General features: G+C 50.6%; 1 protein-coding gene across 1 annotated transcript in view; it reads right to left on the bottom strand.

The window, feature by feature from the left end:
• Positions 1-10,803, bottom strand: part of IGHMBP2 (immunoglobulin mu DNA binding protein 2) — a 55,215-nt gene that overhangs the window by 24,548 nt on the left and 19,864 nt on the right. The window lies entirely within an intron of this gene.

The following is a 10,803-nucleotide window of genomic DNA, read 5'->3' as shown; positions in this document are numbered from 1 at the left end:
CCCTGCCGGCAGCAGCCGCTTCTCACGCCCGCATCTGCTCAGCGTGGTTGGAACAAGATGAGCGAGGGTGCCCAAGATCTCTACATGGGGAAACAGCTCCAGAACAAAAACCTCTTAGCCTGTAAGCTCATCCCATCGACATCCTTAGCGACACTGCTCCTAACAAGCTCTGCCAGTGTAACATTACACTCACGTTACTGCAAGCTCAGCAACGGCATCAGAATCCTCTAATGCGTTAGGATCGGAGCTCGACCCCAAATCTTGGAGCACTTGGTGTCACCACAGCCAGACCTTGCTAATGTTTTATCAAGATGCTTGCGGCTCAAGCATTCCCATCACTCCTTGGCCGCTCGCCCCAGACCAAGGCACTAATGCACTTCAGTGCTTATTGCTTTATTACCCATTAAGAGAACCAACACTCCATCACTTCTGGCAAAGGTCCTGTGCTCCTATCTGTGACACCAATTAATAAAGCTCCTAATGAAATAAGCCTTTCAGGAGCCTAATTGCCTTCTCTTTGCTGTGCAGAAAGGGTTTGCTAGAAGCATCGCCCAGCGGTACCGTCTGAGGAAGAAGGACAAGAATTGTTCTGCTTTGATTTTGCATTTTGAGCGTTTCGGAGCACACAGAGTCTTTTTGTACCGTGCGTCCAGCGCCTCGTACGAGACCGTGGTTCATGGTGAGGAGTTCTGGTTGCTACCAGGACACAATGAACAAGCACAAAGATGATGAAATGATGATAGAGAACAGCTCGGGAAAATGATTTCCGTCAAGGCTAAGGGGCACAGCACGCATCTAGTTACTGCCATGGGAAGCATTGCATGGCTACGTGGCACCACGGCGAGCCCCTTGTTTGCTGTACTGGCCAGCCCCGTCACGTTAACAACAGGGCACGTGGTAAATATAACAAGAGACTGCAAATTCATTAAAAGTGCAGAAGGGTAGATCTTTCTGAGAAGCTGAGTCTCATTAGCCCTTTTTCTTGCTAAATCCCAGAATGCAGCACACAGGGGAGCAAGGGGTCATACACTGGGAGCAGATGCAACTGCAGGGCTTTGGGGACAGCGCTGCTTTTGCAGACCCTGCTGTAACGTTAGCGAGCATTGAGCACCACGGAACCCCAGAGGAGGGTCAGCACGTTTGCAGTATGGACGTCGTGCTTCAGTGTGCTACAGTAGTTTCCAGCCATGCTGGGCATTCTGCTGCTGATGGTGAACAGCGCCGAGGTTGACCATGAAGCCTTTACAGCTCCCCAGCCCCAGCGATGCCACTGGCACATACTTACAGGTGTCCTTGTGCCCCCAGCTGAGAGCAGGGAGCAAAGCAAGGTGTGGGTGACACAGCAGCCTGACAGAGGAGGGCTGGGTTTTCAGGAGGGGAAGGGGATTAGGTGGGGTGAGGGGAAAGAGCAGGACGTGGGGCTGGGAAGCTCGTTCCAGTTATTGGGAATTAGCTTTTCTCCTTCCAGGCTCATAGCTGAATGAGAAGGCACCGACAGCCTGATCCTCCCGGCTCTGCTCTGCCCCAGGGGGCATGCTGAAGGGCAGTCTCCATCTCCGGGGCAAGGAGGGAGGGAAGCAGTTTGAACAGGGAGAGCTGCCTGCACTCAGGCGTGAGCACCTCCCCGAAATAGCCGTTCCCTTAGGAACAGCCCTTCCTCCTGCCTGACAGGGGAACCTGGCGATTCAGAGCCCACCGCCTACTTGGTCTTTGCCCAAAGCATGACTGCCATCACCAAGATAAAAATGCTTCTGGTTCCTTCCACCAGCCATCTCCTCCTGACAGGCTAACGAAAAAGCAGGTCACCTGCCCAGTCACCCTTAGGTGATCTGGCCCCCAAGAGTGGGCACCGTGAGGCTTTAATTGCCCTGAGCAGCCCCACCTGGGACCCCCATCCTCTGCCCAGGGGCCTCATTTAAGCTCAGCACTGGCCCTTCACTCCCTGCCTGAGTTATGTCCTAGCTCTGCCTCTTGGATGGAGAGATCTCCAGACCTTGGATCTATGTTGCAGGTCACTTTGATCCTGTCTGTATCTTTTAGATGGATTCTGGACCCACATCACAGCTTTGTTTCTAGCCCACTTCCTGATGGGACCCCCTGGATGGACCCTGGACCTGGTTCATGGCTTGCTGGAGCTGTTGAGGAACCTCATGACCAGCCCCTGGCTCTGCTCGCTGCGCTCAGACCCCATGGGACCATGCCCCATCAATGGCGACGCTGCTCCTGGTCTCTTCTGCTGCCAGACGCTGGCTGTGGAAGTCACATCGGGCAGCTCGAGTGAGAAGCGAGGGACACCAAAATAAGATGCTCTCAAAGCCTTAAAGGGATGAGCAAGCTTAGCAGCCTTACCAACCAAAGGTACCTCCCATTCACTTTTGGCCTTTGCTCCCCTCCCTCAGCTTACAAAGTCTTGCAAATCTAAGAGCAAGCATAAAACCTCTTTTCGGGCAGAACTGGCAGGAAAACCCTGGTGTTTTTTGACAACAAATATTCTGAAGTGTTCCTTGCAATGCTATACAATAAAGCATGGGGGAGGCATTAAACCTCGCAGCAAGCCTTAGAAATGGCGCTCTTCTACATGCTTTATAGCACAGTTGCCACGGCAGGGATCTCCATGAGGTTATATGTTGAATTAATAATGAGGGTATTAAACTGCTTGCGAATATTTCACCTGTTAATAAATTTCCTATTATTTTACCGCTCAATTGATTCCTACAATAGTTGATTTCTATGCCAACAACATCGTAAGAGCACTGAGCAAAAGCTTTTTAAGTATCAATTGCTTTAGAGAAATTAAATTGGGATAGGAGGCTGGACAGACAGAATCATGTGCCTGATGCTCCGAAGTATCTACTTTAAAGTAGTAGGTAAGGTAGTGAGCACTTTACTTACCTAAAGTAAAGCCAGGAAAGCTAAAATTACCAAAAAGTGGTGTGAAACATCTTTTGTGGGCTGGGTGTGAGGAGTCAGCCCGCCATGTGGCTGGCAGGAATGATCATTACTAGGGGACCAAGAGGGAAGTGCTTCCCACAGAGGGATGGAGCTGTGCCCTCAGCCGTGTTAGATCTGTTCTTACTCCTCCTTTGGATAGCTGGCCTCCTCCTGAAGAGGCAGGAGGAGACGTTGGAGTGACTCCGGTCTCCACTGTACACCGCCGAATTGGGACAGCAAAGCCTGGAGAAGGATGCTGCTGTGCTTCCCTACCTCGAGAGCTCTGCACTGTGCTCTTGGATGTCAAAATGGCTGAGGCTGTTGTGGACGTGCAAAGCATTAGCTGTCCTTTGCTTTGTGCCCTGGGCTTTTCTATCCTGGTACAGGTTTGAGAGCTTTCACAAACAGGTAGAGCAGTAGCAAGTGAGGCTGTGCAGAACTCCCCCTTTCTCTGGATATTGTGGATTTTTTTTGATCCTTGCTAATACGATGGGAGGAGGGTAGCTTGTTCTTTCCAGCTGCGGAGGTTAGCACAGAGAGCCAAGGCCTGACGTTTGCTCTTCAGGGACAGAGCGAAAGCAAATCCTGACATGCAAATCAGCGAGCTATTGAGCATGGGGGACTAGCACGTGGGTTTGGGATGGTGGAGACATCCAGACCAACTGCTAACAAATAGGATGGGAAAACATCCCTGTGCTTGCCTAAGAAACTAGTTGAGAGCAAGACGTCCGATAAGTATCTGCAGATATCTGAAGAGAGTAAAAATAATAAATCAAAGCCCTGATGGGGAGACAAATTAATTAGGATGTCAGGAAAGGATGGAGCGAGGACTACAATGAAAACAAGCGTTCTTGTTGGACAGCAGCAAGTGTCCTGGCATGGAGATGTTCCCTGGGACCAGGCCAAAACCCAGCAGGAGGCTTGAAGCTGATGTCCGTGAGCTTTGGAGGGGCTGTCGAGAGGGGAACAGCAGGGGACTGGCATTTTCTTTCAGAAGAAACGCATCCAGCATGGACAAGAGGTGGGTGAATGTAGAGTAAAAGGTTTGTGTGGGGATGCCCTCTGCCTCCCGGGATAATGCCAGCTATGTCAAAAAGCAAGAAAGAGGAGCAGCCTTCAGACTCTCCACCAAAACTCCCTTAGACTTGAGTGGAAAAAAATGCCTGATGATAATAGCTGCTAAATGCTGAATCCACAGAGGAAAAAAGCAGATGACAAGAAGATGACCTGACAGGGCCCGGCCCCCTGAGCCGACCACGAGCCTAGCTGTCTGACCACGCTTGCAGTATGGCTCCTACAAAGTACTGCTGTTTGACAGAGGCTTCCTGCTTGAGCAGGACCGACTTCACCTACTGTAGTAACAGACGATCCTTCTGCCAGCCCAGATTCATCCCGGCTAACTTTAGACCCTTCACTGAGGCCCCGAAAATAGGAGTCCGCCCACTTCAGGTCTGCTGTCATCAATGGAGGAGAAGGGGAAGGTAGGCGAAGGGTTTGAGTCCTCTGCATGAATCATCCCTGGAAATAGCTTGTGTTTTCCATCAGCCAAAGAGGAGATGGCAGGCGATTCGGTGCCTTAATTAGATCTCTGGAAATACCTAACAAGGTGGAGGTAGAAGGAATTTGCCTTTGTGTTGCGCCTCTCAGCCTGCAGGGACAGCGAAAAGCGCAACGCGGTGCTCCCCAGCGTCTGCTTTACGTGCATCGTGCAGGGAGGAAAGCCGTGTTACGGGCCTCGTTCGATGCAGCAAATGCTTTTACTTGGGCAGCAATTAAAAACAAGGCCAGAGTTCAGATCCGTAACGAAAAGAGCTAATAATTTTTAAAGGCATTTATCTGAGAAGTAATTGGCTTTCTCAAAATAAATTCTTCTAATTGATCAAAATTTGTTAGCTTTTGCGTTTAATGAGGAGGCTTTTGAGCCAAGCTGTCAGCTGCTCCAGCTGGGCCGCCCTGCACATCTTCTCCATCACAGGTTGGCTGGGGGGGTCTCACTTAGGCAACAACAGAGCTTGAAAGAAAGGAACTCTTTTTCCTTCAGCATTAGGCAGTTTTGCTTCCTGCCAGGATAATGTGTGTCACCCAGATGTTTCGTAGAGGACAAATACATTGTGCCCTTTAAACCCTCTCCGGTCCACAACATCTGAGAGCCCTCTGCTCTTCAGAGCCAGTAGCGTTGAAGGACGTGCTGGTGATCTGGAAAGAGGAGAGGGAAATTTTGCTATTCCCAAACAGAGGCTAGGACTGGAGGGGAAGCCTCCAGATCAGCGCCTGCCTGGTGAGCACCCACTCTAATTTCTGTATGTACAGTTAATACCCACCAGTGTACCCATCTACAATTAATACCTGTAGGGCTGCTACTAAGGGCTCCCACTGAGATGAAAGGGAAAGCCATAAATAGCTCAAAAAGCTTTGTTTTCCACTTGTTTTCCTGCATTTTCAGTCTTCCAGCAGTCAGCCACCTGAGCAATGGGCAAAGCTAGAAAATACCCAGTTTGGAATCATTTCACTTAAGGAGATGTCAGCCATTAGAAGTGAGGGGAAAGACGGACCCGCAGACAAACGCCAGGCTGGGTTTCAAGACATCTTGCTCAACCCTAGAAGCCACCACAGGTTTTCTATATGGGGTGAAATGGGGACAGTAATCCTTCTTCCCCCCTCGTGCTGTTTGTTCAGGTTGTAACAGGGGTCATCTCTCATTATATACACCATGCCTGACCCAACAGGATAGCAGCTGGAGTCCTCCACTGCTGAACTATCATACTTCAGCAAGAAACACAGAAAGCAGGGTTTTCTCTGGTCCCCTCCTTGTAGCCACTACTCCGGTTGAGTTCCTATGATGGCTTTCCCCAAGAGTGCAGGAACAAACTCAGGTCTCAGCTTCGTTACCTATTTTTACAGAGCTGAAGATCTCCCAGGCTTTCACACTCCGATGGATTGGCTTCACGTTGGCTAATAGGTTTTAAGAGTTACTCTGGGAATGGAGAGAAGGCTGCCCAGGCAGCAGCATCGCAGCAGCTTTGCCTTTTAGGCTAAAACAGAGAGGCTTGCCTGGGGAGCGGCAGCGTTGGAGAGCGCAGCCCGTAATTCTTCTAAGCAAGCTGAAGTCAGCTTGGCTTTTTGCACTTTATCTTCCAAAAGGCAACTGTCTGCGAGGCTGAGCACTGGTGACCGGTGTCTTGTTGGACCAGCACCTGGGTCACGGACCTGCTGATGCCTTCAGCAATAATTTTGTTTAATGTAGCAAGTGTTTCGGATCGTAATTTACTGGTAAGCTAGGCTGAGACATAAATCTGTTAATACTATTGATTCAGACACACATTCTCTCTGCTCGATGTTATTCTAAATCTGTTGAACTTTAGGAAGGGCACAGAGTGACGCAGTGCTTGAACATCCCTAACGTTTCTCATCCAAAAGATGGGAGCTGACCTAACAACTGACTTCCCTGCACAGCTGGTAACCCTGCCAAGGCTGACGAGCCAGAAGATCTGGCTTCTACCCATGAGTTCTCTTAATTTACGAAGACCAGTACTTTGTGCAGCTGGGATTTTAAAAACATGGAAAGAAAACATGCAAAATGCACACCAAAACGGTCAAGCTCTTTTTAAAGAAAAACAATGGGAACAGCAAGGAAAAAAAGCTTGGTCTGAGTCATACCCATAGGATCTAAGGAGCAAAACTGTGTTTCTGATGATCACCTCTGATCCGACGATCACCTCTGACCGCAGGAGAGATGCAAACTGTGGCAGCTTTCCACTGCAAAGTCAAATGAACTCAGGACGGAGGGAGAGAAAAGCACAAGTCCTCAAGCAGGATCAGGAGATCTGCAGCAGATGGGTCCCACCGGTGAGGAGCTTTTTGCTGTTGACTCCACAATGCAGCATCAGCAAAGGCTCCTGGCATCGCCCATCATGATGGAGCAGAAGCAAGGAGCTGGGCAGGTGGTATAATGTTTTTGGAGCTCTTCTGAAGAAAATGCGCTTCATTTCAAAGAGGGGCCAAAACTGACATCAGTTCACCCCCAGAGTTGGTATTTCTACTATATTCTGCCCTTATTCTGACATCTTGGGAAAAGTAAGTCTCCCGGCTCTGTCCCCGGGGCTGGGCAGCCCTGCCTGCCTCGCTAGGACGCAGTCGCTGCCTCGGGACCACGGTGACTGTTGGGTGAGTGTTTTCATCCACCTAAAGCTTCTGATCTTGTAAAGCAGCATTGCTGTGGCAGGAGCCTGAGATATGGACAAGTGCACTTCCACAGCCAGAAGCGTAAGCAGTGGAAGGGCACCCAGCTCCCTCTTCTCTGTTTCTTCCTAACTTGGAACAACTTACTGGCACAAGCGGTGAAAATCAGACAGCAGCGCCGCTGCTCAGAACGGCTGTCGAGATGAATCCTGCTGGCCGAGGACAGCGTGAAGGCGGGGGATTCTTGCAGCTGTGTTATGGTTTCTCTGGTGGAGAAGATCAGCCTTACGCATCACTTACAGAAAAGAATCATAACCCTGAAATCAGAAGGACCAAACTGCAAATTTCTTCTTGCTAGGAACCAGATATTTACTCCAAAAAGTACCGTGCACATCGGGCAAGGAGCTCTTCTCTGCCAGGAACAGTTTTGTTATCTGACTCTGGATTAAACCCATTCCCTCCTAAAGTAAGGAAGTGAGGCTCTAGCCCCTGCCTGCTTCTGCCCCCCAGGCTAATAGCGTCTGTCGGCTCGGCACAGGTTACCACCTCTCGCCACCTCCCCAGCCTCGGCTAGCCGTGTGGCTTCTGCGGGGAGGTAAAATTATCTATTTCCCATTTACAGATGGGGAAAACCTAGACACAGCCTGCAAACTCACAGTAAATGAACAGCGAGACAAGGAGGGCGGGGGGCTCGGGACAGGGTTGGTGCAGTTCCCCAGCCTAGGTGCCTCCAGTGGCAGGGCATGCTTATCATCTGCAAAACGACAAGGATTTGGGCATCTGATGAGGGTAAAATGGGAAGATGATACAGCGCCTCGACATTACTCGCACCAGCTCTTAGCCATCCTGCTGCGAGGCGCTGCCGCCCTTGGATTTTTCATTTCCCTTGTTCAAAATTCAAGTGAGATTGCAGATATGCCTCTCGCTTGTTATTTTTTGGAAGCAGGAGAGCAAGTTTATGAAGTCAGCCCTATCTCTCTGCTCCTGCACCATGAAGGTTCAGTAATTCCCGATCTAGAGCTAGATAAACACGCGCACATTCATATTTTAAACAACCCAAAGGCTCCCCAGCACTATTTGGAGTATCCCCCTCAAAGCACAGGCAATTTACACCAGCCACAGACCTTTTCCACAAACTAACTGCTCTTAATATGCATGTGGCCTACCGCATATATATTGTGAGGTTCTGCCATCACTGTGGGGTGTGTGATAGCGCAGCATCTCGCTGGGCCAACTCCCACATTAATACGTTAAATAAACAAATGTGGAACCACAGGCGCAGTATTTAATAAAGGGAAGAGAAGATTTGGATTAAACCGAGTATGAGCCTGAATTCCCTCTACAGAGCCTGCAGTCAGCAGAAAGGGGGTAAACCAGGTGCAAGGAAACCTCACGTAGAAAAGCACATGCTCTTTCTTAAAGGCAAACATTTCCAAGTTTAGACACAACTACTGTCAGTGAAAGGAGAATCTGTGTCTCTGTTTTGTTCACATTCTGCTTGCTCACCATTTTACTCCTTTGCATGGCTGATGGGATTGTTTTAAACTATTTTTTGAACAACTTTTCTAACCAGTCTGAAAATTACTTTGCAGAGAGAAAACGCAGAATTCAAACGTGGTGCTGCTAAGCAAGAGGCATAGAAAAAAATATCTGTGCTGATGCCACATCTCCCAGGAAAAGCATCTGTCAAAATACACACAACTTGGAGTAATCCAATAGCGGCGCATGGCATAAGCACTCCTCCTCACCAAAGAGAAAAACCCCAGCAAACGACGCAAGCTCAACACGTTGAATTCTTTGGAGCCGGGGCCTGTCTCCAGGGACTGATGGAAGGATGCAGACAAGCACACCGAAAGCAACCGTCAGTCCCCCAGCAGCGCCAGCCGGGCCAGGACCCTGCAATTTCAGGCTTTTTATCCGCTGTTCGTCTCGGCAGTGCCTGCCCCCGGCGCAGAGGCCGTGGCAGTGAGCGGAAGGACCCCTCGTCGCTAAAAGGTTTGTTGAGCAGAGCTGGTTCTGTGGTGCTGCAGAGCTACCTCTGGTGTTCCCAGTATAACAGATCCCCCTGAAACAGAGTTTGGCACGGGTTGCTGCTCGCTCTGCCTGCCTCACTGCACTCACGCTCCCTGTCTGCCCGGCTTTTTCTGCAGAGGATCCACTGCTGTGGGCACACAACTCCTAAGTAAATGTGGGACAAGGACTAAAGGCGATCTCGGAGAAGGCCAGGACTCTAGCTGCTGGATTGTGCCCACCTGGAGCACTGTGTCCAGCTCTGGGCTCTCCGGTTCAAGAAAGATGAGGAACTCCTAGAAAGAGTCTAGAGGAGAGCAACTAGGATGATGGGGGGACTGGAGCATCTCCCCTACGAGGAAAGGCTGAGAGAGCTGGGCTTGTTCAGCCTGGAGAAGAGAAGGCTGAGAGGGGACCTCACCAACACGTACAAATACCTTAAGGGTGGAAGTCACGAGGACGGAGCCAGACTCTTCGCAGTGGTGCCCAGCGCCAGGACAAGGGGCCATGGGCACAAACTGAGACATAAGAGGTTTCAGTTGAATATGAGGAAGAACTTCTTTACTCTGAGGGTGACAGAGCCCTGGCCCAGGCTGCCCAGGGGGCTGTGGAGTCTCCTTCTCTGGAGATATTCAACCCCCACCTGGATGAAGTCCTGTGTAACATGCTCTAGGAGAACCTGCTTGAGCAGGGGGGTTGGACTGGGTGATCTCACGAGGTCCCTTCCAGCCCTTCCCATTCTGGGATTCTGGGATTCTGTGATGCAGCTTAAGGGACCTCTGCAAAACGAGCACAGCAGTGTTTCAAAGGCGGGCAGCTCCCTCTCACTGCGTGAGCAAGCGTTCCCGCTGTGAATGGCCAGGATTTGGTACAGAATCACCTTCTCTTTCTGAGGTTTGCAGGACTACCAAGGTGTAACCCACCCAGGGTTGTTCCTACAAAACTCAATCCCACGTGCGGACGCCTGCAGGTCATGTCTCTGCTCCCACACGGATGGCAGCCTCACAGGCAAGGTGCACAGTCCCTTGAGAATTCCTGGCAAGTCCAGAGGAGGGCCGCTGGCCGCCTGTCAGATTTCTCTCCCTGTCTGCGAACCCAAAACCCTCGCAAGCCCCGGAGCAGCTGCCCAGCAGGCACTCATCAGCGCAAAAGGCAACTCTCCAGCGCCGTGCCAACTACACACGCTTTGCTGTTACGTGGCTTGGTCAGCAGCAGGTAACATGACCAACTATCATGTCCTCCTGCAGTAAGAAAGCCTGCTCAGATGGAGCTGCATTAAACTTTAAGCAGTGGCTATCAGTAAAACAGGTCTGCCTTAATTCTGGCACCGTGACCAAACCCAGCTCACGGGGGCTACCAATAAAAAATCCACATTAAAGAAATCTCTTGACATTGAGGCATTTGGAATCATTTGGCCAACCGTACTCTGGGCTGCATCAAAAGAAGCGTGGCCAGCAGGTTGAGGGAGGTGATTCTGCCCCTCTACTCTGCTCTGGTGAGGCCTCACCTGGAGTTCTGTGTCCAGCTCTGGAGCCCTCAACACAAGAAGGACATGGAAGTGTTGGAGCAGGGCCAGGGGAGGGCCACAAAAATGATCCAAGGGCTGGAGCACCTCTCCTATGAGGACAGGCTGAGGGAGTTGGGGGTGTTCAGCCTGGAGAAGAGAAGGCTGCGGGGAGACCT

This window comes from Egretta garzetta, unplaced genomic scaffold, assembly GCF_000687185.1.
Source record: "Egretta garzetta isolate BGI_Z169 unplaced genomic scaffold, ASM68718v1 scaffold904, whole genome shotgun sequence".
Lineage (NCBI taxonomy): Eukaryota > Metazoa > Chordata > Aves > Pelecaniformes > Ardeidae > Egretta > Egretta garzetta.
This window is presented reverse-complemented; position numbering and strand designations above follow the sequence as displayed.